Source organism: Schistocerca piceifrons, chromosome 2 (genome assembly GCF_021461385.2).
Source record: "Schistocerca piceifrons isolate TAMUIC-IGC-003096 chromosome 2, iqSchPice1.1, whole genome shotgun sequence".
Lineage (NCBI taxonomy): Eukaryota > Metazoa > Arthropoda > Insecta > Orthoptera > Acrididae > Schistocerca > Schistocerca piceifrons.
In genome coordinates this window covers 119211592-119220416 of record NC_060139.1, presented here as the reverse complement: position 1 = coordinate 119220416, position 8825 = coordinate 119211592, and positions in this window count along the sequence as shown.

Genomic DNA, 8825 nt, shown 5'->3' with positions numbered 1-8825 from the left:
ATATCTGTTTAAGGAGTTGGGCATTCTGACTGCTACTTCACTGTCTGTTTATTCCCTCATAAATTTTGTTATAAATTATCTTCTTCAGTCCCAAAGGAATGATGATGTACATAATTGCAATACCAGAAAGGAAAATAACACTCGATACTCCATATTAAGACTTTATTAAACACTAAAAGAGATGCACAATGCCACAACTAAAATGTTTGATAACTTTCCCAGTGATGTAAAATGTCTGACAGACAGCAAATGAAAATCTGAGAACAAACTCTCCTTCAATGCCATAGAAGAATTTATATTATTGTAATGTGTAAAACATGGTGGGTAGGAATTAGCAACTTTTGTCTTTAACAATATTAGAGAGAGACAGTTGCTACTCACCATATAGCGGAGATGCTGAGTTGTGATAGGCACAACAAAAAGATTCACACAATTATAGATTTCAGCCATTAAGGCCTCTGTCAGCAATAGACACGCAAACACACATGTGCAAACACACACTCATGCAAACGCAATGTGCACACACGTCTGCAGTCTCAGATAACTGAAACCACACTGCGAGCAGCTGCACCAGTGCATGATGGGAGTGGCAACTGGGTGGGAGTATGGAGGTGCATGATGGGAGTGGCAACTGGGTGGGGGTGTGGAAGAGGCTGGGGTGGGGAGGGGGAGGTACAGTATGGTGGGGGTGGCGGACAGTGAAGTGCTGCAGTTTAAATGGAGGGCAGGAGAGAAGGTGGGGAGAGGAGGAGGGGGGGGGGGGGGGGGGCAGTAGCGGAAAGGAGAGAAATAAAAAGAAATTAAAAGACTGGGTGTGGCGTTGAAATGACGGATGTGAGTGCTGGAATAGGAACAAGGAGGGGGCTGGATGGGTGAGGACAGTGACGAATGAAGGTTGAGACCAGGAGGATTACGGGAACGTAGGATGTACTGCAGGAAAAGTTCCCACCTGTGCAATTCAGAAAAGCTGGTGTTGGTGGGAAGGATCCATATGGTACAGGCTGTGAAGCAGTCATTGAGATGAGGGATATCATGTTTGGCAGCTTGTTCAGCAACAGGGTGGTCCACTTGGTTTTTGGCCACAGTTTGTCGGTGGCCATTCATGTGGACAGACAACTTGGTTGTCATTCCTCTTATCCGTATATTTAATAACAATAAAAAACAAACAAACACACACACACACTATTTAATAATAATAAAAAACAAACAAACAAATACACACACACACACACACACACACACACACACTAATAGATGTTCAGCATGTAGCCATATTTACAAATAAATTTGTGACCTGAATGTAAAATGAATTCTTAATCTTACCTTCCCTACAAGGTGTATGATTCTACACTCCCTCTTTCCACATTCAACAGTTCCATTGAGTAAACCCTTCTCTTCTCCATGTTCTTAAACCTGTTTTCACAGGATTGCCAGAGATGTAGCAATACTCAAGTAGCTTCCAGGCAAAGTAATCGAACATTAACTCATAAAAGGAATTAATGTTTTCCTGATTCCAGTTTGGAAAGAATCCAATACAATACAACAAACAAAAGACGTAAAGACCTTATTGTCATGGAAAGGCCAAGAGTTTAAATATAGGTATTACGGCACGTTTTTCATGTCTCTATGGAGCAATATGTGGTGTAGCATATCAATCTGGCAGAGCACTGTGTTGTCAATAAATACACAAACAGGAGGTACAGAGCTTTGTTACCTTTGGGATGTTCTTTTTTCCAGCTTGTAGAGAAAAAAATGCACACAAACACACACCCACTCACATGCACATTCCTGTTTCCCTATTTTGTGCCCAAATGACTTCCAGCTCTTTCATGGCTCACAGTGAATCTACTGGGGTGAGAGGGGTACGTGAGGTGGCATGGGGTGGGGTGAGGTGAGGGATGGAGACAGATGGGTGAGGCTAGAGGCTGGCAGTCAACTGAGCACAATGTAGGGAGACAGGTGTGTGTGTGTGTGTGTGTGTGTGTGTGTGTGTGTGTGTGTGTGTGTGTGTGTGTGTGTGAGTGCGTGCGCGCGCGTGCATGTTTCTGTACATGTTTTCCCTACAAGCTTGAGAAAGGAAGTGCATTCTGAAAGCTAGCAAAGCTCTATACCTTCCGTTTGTGTACCTATCAATGAAACAGCAATTCTGCCTTTCAGTGAGCCATCTCCTTTATTTCCAAATAATTTGTAATTCTCAACCAGAACTTTCTGCACATTAATAAGTCCAGCAAAGTGATATGAATCCCTGTGTCCACCGAGCCAATGAATGATGGCCGCAATAGTGAAAATCATATAATAGTTTAATATTTAAGAACAGTAAGCAGTTTGTGGATTTTTCATGATCTTTTTGCATGTGACATGCATAGGAGTGGGTGCCATGCATCTTCAGAATGGGACAGGAATTACAGTATTACCACAAGTTGTGGAATCTGTTGGCCCTTTGTGTAACCTTTGAGAGTTAGCATCCCAGTTTGGAATACCACAGTGCAGCAACAAATAAACACATGTGCCATGAGAATGCTGAGTGGCATCATGGCAGAAATGAAGGAAAATGTCAAAAATATCATTTGATATTCACCAGATAACAGTCTTAAGTGTCAGATATCAAGATATATTTACCAGCTGTGTTCTCTGATATGTACTGTTCATAATGAGGGAAGTTACTGTACATTTTAGAAATAACATACAAAGTTACTGAGTGAAAAGGTACTGTGCATTCACTGGTAGAATCTAGTCAAGAATTCTTAAATTTCAGCACAAGCCCAACAGTAATTAGAGAGATTAGAGCGCGCACGGAGGCTTTCAGACAGTCGTTCTTCCCGCGAACCATACGCGACTGGAACAGGAAAGGGAGGTAATGACAGTGGCACGTAAAAGTGCCCTCCACCACACACCGTTGGGTGGCTTGCGGAGTATCAATGTAGATGTAGATGTAGAAGACAGCCGAGCTGTGCTCATGTGGCACACGAAGAAAATTAAATTACAGGTCAGCAGTTCAGAGCTTCAAAATAACAACATATTTGAATGTAATAAAGTGGGTAAGGGCATGTATCTTCTTAGCTAGCTGTCCTAAATAGTGTCACCCACATCCTGAAAAATGTATATGATGGAACAACTTATCCCTATCTTAGTTCCTGCTTATAAATATAGGATTGTGCAGCAAGTACTTATCTTAATAGAGTACTGTTGCTAAAACACAAGTGTTAAGGATTATACATCCTCAAACATACTGTACACTGGCAGTTCATAGCAGTTCTGAAATAATTTCCTGACTCTTGAGAGTTTCTTGAAAAGACATGAAAAATCTTGTTGGACTGTTTATCTGTACAATGGTAACAAGCCAAAATATGTAACTCATCATAATAGTGATAGAACTGAATTAAGAGTAACTTATGAACTGATAGAGCTCAAACATAGCACTGATTATTACATATATACACTCATGTCAGGCCATTTTGTGGACACAAAGAGAAACAGAAGAGACTGCAATGGGTCGCTTTGCCAAAACAGTGAGCAGCAAAGGTGGTCATTTATTTAAGTATTTTATTTGTATACATATTCTGTAGATCCTCTTATGTACGTGAGACAACAGGATGTTTATAGAGTTAAAGAATACATTGTGGCACTGCAAATAGTCAATCTTTAAGACAAAAAATTTGGAATGTCTTTGCATTGACTGTTATATTTACCTTAGAGTACTTTCCATTTCTGTCTTGTATTTGTGTACTTACTTGCTTACTATTTATTCTTTGGTGTGTTACATGCATGTTATCAGTAAACTAATTATTTACTTGTGCATCATCTTTCCTACAAGTGGTAAGCCTATGAACACAATGGCAAATGATAAAAACATTAAAAGTAAGGTTAACTTGCTTTGCCAGCTGCTGTGCACATCATCTCTTCAGAACAGTTGCTGCATGCATCAAAGGAGAACACTACCAACCCATAGCCGCTAGTGTTAAATTTTGAGCAAGTGCCAGGCACTTCGTGTGATATGCAGCTCATGGACACTTCACTAACGAGTTGAATCGCAACTTCCACACCACATGGAAAATCTGTTGGCATTCTTCTCTCCTTTCCCACTACCCCCCCTCTCCTCGCCCCTCTTTTTCCCACGCCCTCCATCTAACCTCCTGACTGCACCTTGCTGCCTTACCCTCTCTCCACTTCGTACCTGCATGCTCTCTTGCAGCAGCACTTCACCGACCCCCACCCTTACCCTGCTATTCCTCCCCCTACCCACCCCAGCCTCTTCCTTACCCCCATATGCGCTGCTGTTTGTTGTCTGGCTACAGCTACCAGAGATTGTAGTCATGTGTGTGTGAGTTGCGTTTGTGTGTGTGTGTGTGTGTGTGTGTGTGTGCGTGTGTGTGTGCGTGTGTGCATTTGTTGTCTACTTTTCACAAAGGCCTGTTGGCAGAAAGCTTATTGTGTGACAATCTTTCTGTTGTGCACATCTGTGACACAGCATCTCCACAGCATGGTGAGTAGCAACTATACTTTTCATAATATTGTTATATTAGAATTAAGGAGACAATGACAGGAGTTCTCAGTTGCAGTCTGTGCATAATTTGGACAACCTTTTCATTCAGAGAGAAAATGTTCTTTGATGTGACGGATTGCCCCATAAGATGATTCCATAGCACTTAATAGAATGAAAATGCCAATATAAGTGTACTTCGTGACACTGACGTCGCCAAATTGTGAGATTGTGCTGTAGGTAAAAGAAGCTGATGACAACCTTTTTATGGTCTGGAGGACATGAAGCTCCCAGCTAACCCTGTTGTCTATGGGGTGGTGTACCCTTTGTATTTTCCAATGGTCATATACAGTAGGTATCTCCTGTACCTAGAACTAAATGATATGTTAATTGCATCACAGTTTGGTTACAGAAAAGGAAGGTCAGCTATACATGCCATAGAGTTCTTAGACAGAGACATTTTAGCAGCATTCGAGGACCATGCTCACACACAGGTAACCTTATGTGATCTGAGCAAAGCCTTTGACTGTGTTGACCACTCACTTTTGCTCTCTAAACTTGAGTACTATGGAATATGTGATAAAAGTTTAAAACTCATCAGATCATACCTCAATTAAAGGAAACAGGTGGTGAGTTCAGGAAGTCATCTGTCAAACACACTCGAGGTTCAACGCGGAGTGCTACAGGGATCTAAATCAGGACCATTTCTCTTCCTCGTACACACAAATCACTTACCAGGAAATATAAATGTAAAGACATATATGTAGGCAGATGATGCAACTTTTCTATCTGTAAACCATGTATTTGATAACTTTGTAAGTGGTATGAAATTGGCAAAAGAAAATGCAACGTCATGGTTTAATGCAAATGATCTACTATTAAATGAGGAAAAGACCCAGAATATGTGGTTCAGTCTATCAAAGGCTACAAAAATAGAAAAATAAAAGGAAAGTTTTTAGGTATCATACTTGACAACAGTCTAACATGGAACTCTCATGTTGATCACATAGTGGTTAGGTTGTCAAGAGTTATATATTTGTTGACGAGATTGATGTGTTGTGTGACATTTGAATATGTAAGGACAGTGTACTTTGCCTTTTTTCAATCTGTTTTAAAGTATGGGTTAATACTCTGTGGAAACAGCAGAAAAATAAATGAAATTATGCTGATTCAGAAGAAAGCAATCAGAGTAATGGCTAAGGTAGATAATAGGACACATTGTAAATCAATGTTCATTAAATATAGCATTTTAACAGTTAATAATTTATATATTCTTGACAGTGTTAACTACATACTTGCTGAACTACCTAATTTAAGTGTAATAAATCAAAGGCATGACTAATATACAAGAACCTGTACTTCTCTGCTGTTGCCACAAAATAGATTAGCTAAAACTAACAATAGTCATAAGTATATGGCAATTAAAATATATAACAAATTGTCTAAGAATGTGTCAATAAAGCCTGACAAATTATTTAAAGAAAATGAACCATGGACCTTGCCGTTGGTGGGGAGGCTTGCGTGCCTCAGCGATACAGATGGCCGTACCGTAGGTGCAACCACAACGGAGGGGTATCTGTTGAGAGGCCAGACAAACATGTGGTTCCTGAAGAGGGGCAGCAGCCTTTTCAGTAGTTGCAGGGGCAACAGTCTGGATGATTGACTGATCTGGCCTTGTAACATTAACCAAAACGGCCTTGCTGTGCTGGTACTGCGAACGGCTGAAAGCAAGGGGAAACTACGGCCGTAATTTCTCCCGAGGGCATGCAGCTTTACTGTATGATTAAATGATGATGGCGTCCTCTTGGGTAAAATATTCCGGAGGTAAAATAGTCCCCCATTCGGATCTCCAGGCGGGGACTACTCAAGAGGACGTCGTTATCAGGAGAAAGAAAACTGGCATTCTACGGATCGGAGCGTGGAATGTCAGATCCCTTAACCGGGCAGGTAGGTTAGAAAATTTAAAAAGGGAAATGGATAGGTTAAAGTTAGATATAGTGGGAATTAGTGAAGTTCGGTGGCAGGAGGAACAAGACTTCTGGTCAGGTGACTACAGGGTTATAAACACAAAATCAAATAGGGGTAATGCAGGAGTAGGTTTAATAATGAATAGGAAAATAGGAATGCGGGTAAGCTACTACAAACAGCATAGTGAACGCATTATTGTGGCCAAGATAGATACGAAGCCCACACCTACTACAGTAGTACAAGTTTATATGCCAACTAGCTCTGCAGATGATGAAGAAATTGATGAAATGTATGACGAGATAAAAGAAATTATTCAGGTAGTGAAGGGAGACGAAAATTTAATAGTCATGGGTGACTGGAATTCGTCAGTAGGAAAAGGGAGAGAAGGAAACATAGTAGGTGAATATGGATTGGGGGGAAGAAATGAAAGAGGAAGCCGCCTTGTAGAATTTTGCACAGAGCATAACTAAATCATAGCTAACACTTGGTTCAAGAATCATGAAAGAAGGTTGTACACCTGGAAGAATCGTGGAGATACTAAAAGGTATCAGATAGATTACATAATGGTAAGACAGAGATTTAGGAACCAGGTTTTAAATTGTAAGACATTACCAGGGGCAGATGTGGATTCTGACCACAATCTATTGGTTATGAACTGCAGATTGAAACTGAAGAAACTGCAAAAAGGCGGGAATTTAAGGAGATGGGACCTGGATAAACTGAAAGAACCAGAGGTTGTACAGAGTTTCAGGGAGAGCATAAGGGAACAATTGACAGGAATGGGGGAAAGAAATACAGTAGAAGAAGAATGGGTAGCTCTGAGGGATGAAGTAGTGAAGGCAGCAGAGGATCAAGTAGGTAAAAAGACGAGGGCTAATAGAAACCCTTTGGTAACTGAAGAAATATTGAATTTAATTGATGAAAGGAGAAAATATAAAAATGCAGTAAATGAAGCAGGCAAAAAGGAATACAAACGTCTCAAAAATGAGATCGACAGGAAGTGCAAAATGGCTAAGCAGGGATGGCTAGAGGACAAATGTAAGGATGTAGAGGCTTGTCTCACTAGGGTAAGATAGATACTGCCTACAGGAAAATTAAAGAGACCTTTGGAGAGAAGAGAACCACTTGTATGAATATCAAGAGCTCAGATGGCAACCCAGTTCTAAGCAAAGAAGGTAAGGCAGAAAGGTGGAAGGAGTATATAGAGGGTTTATACAAGGGCGATGTCCTTGAGGACAATATTATGGAAATGGAAGAGGATGTAGATGAAGATGAAATGGGAGATAAGATACTGCGTGAAGAGTTTGACAGAACACTGAAAAACCTGAGTCGAAACAAGGCCCCGGGAGTAGACAACATTCCATCAGAACTACTGATGGCCTTGGGAGAGCCAGTCATGACAAAACTCTACCATCTGGTGAGCAAGATGTATGAGACAGGCGAAATACCCACAGACTTCAAGAAGAATATAATAATTCCAATCCCAAAGAAAGCAGGTGTTGACAGATGTGAAAATTACCGAACTATCAGTTTAATAAGTCACAGCTGCAAAATACTAACGCGAATTCTGTACAGATGAATGGAAAAACTGGTAGAAGCGGACCTCGGGGAAGATCAGTTTGGATTCAGTAGAAATGTTGGAACACGTGAGGCAATACTAACCTTACGACTTATCTTAGAAGAAAGATTAAGAAAAGGCAAACCTACATTTCTAGCATTTGTAGACTTAGAGAAAGCTTTTGACAATGTTAACTGGAATACTCTCTTTCAAATTCTGAAGGTGGCAGGGGTAAAATACAGGGAGCGAAAGGCTATTTACAATTTGTACAGAAATCAGATGGCAGTTATAAGAGTCGAGGGGCGTGAAAGGGAAGCAGTGGTTGGGAAAGGAGTGAGACAGGGTTGTAGCCTATCCCCGATGTTATTCAATCTGTATATTGAGCAAGCAGTGAAGGAAACAAAGGAAAAATTCGGAGTAGGTATTAAAATTCATGGAGAAGAAGCAAAAACTTTGAGGTTCGCCGATGACATTGTAATTCCGTCAGAGACAGCAAAGGACTTGGAAGAGCAGTTGAACGGAATGGACAGTGTCTTGAAAGGAGGATACAAGATGAACATCAACAAAAGCAAAACGAGGATAATGGAATGTAGTCAAATTAAATCGGGTGATGCTGAGGGAATTAGATTAGGAAATGAGACACTTAAAGTACTAAAGGAGTTTTGCTATATAGGGAGTAAAATAACTGATGATGGTCGAAGTAGAGAGGATATAAAATGTAGACTGGCAATGGCAAGGAAAGCGTTTCTGAAGAAGAGAAATCTGTTAACATCGAGTATAGATTTAAGTGTCAGGAAGTCGTTTCTGAAAGTATTTGTA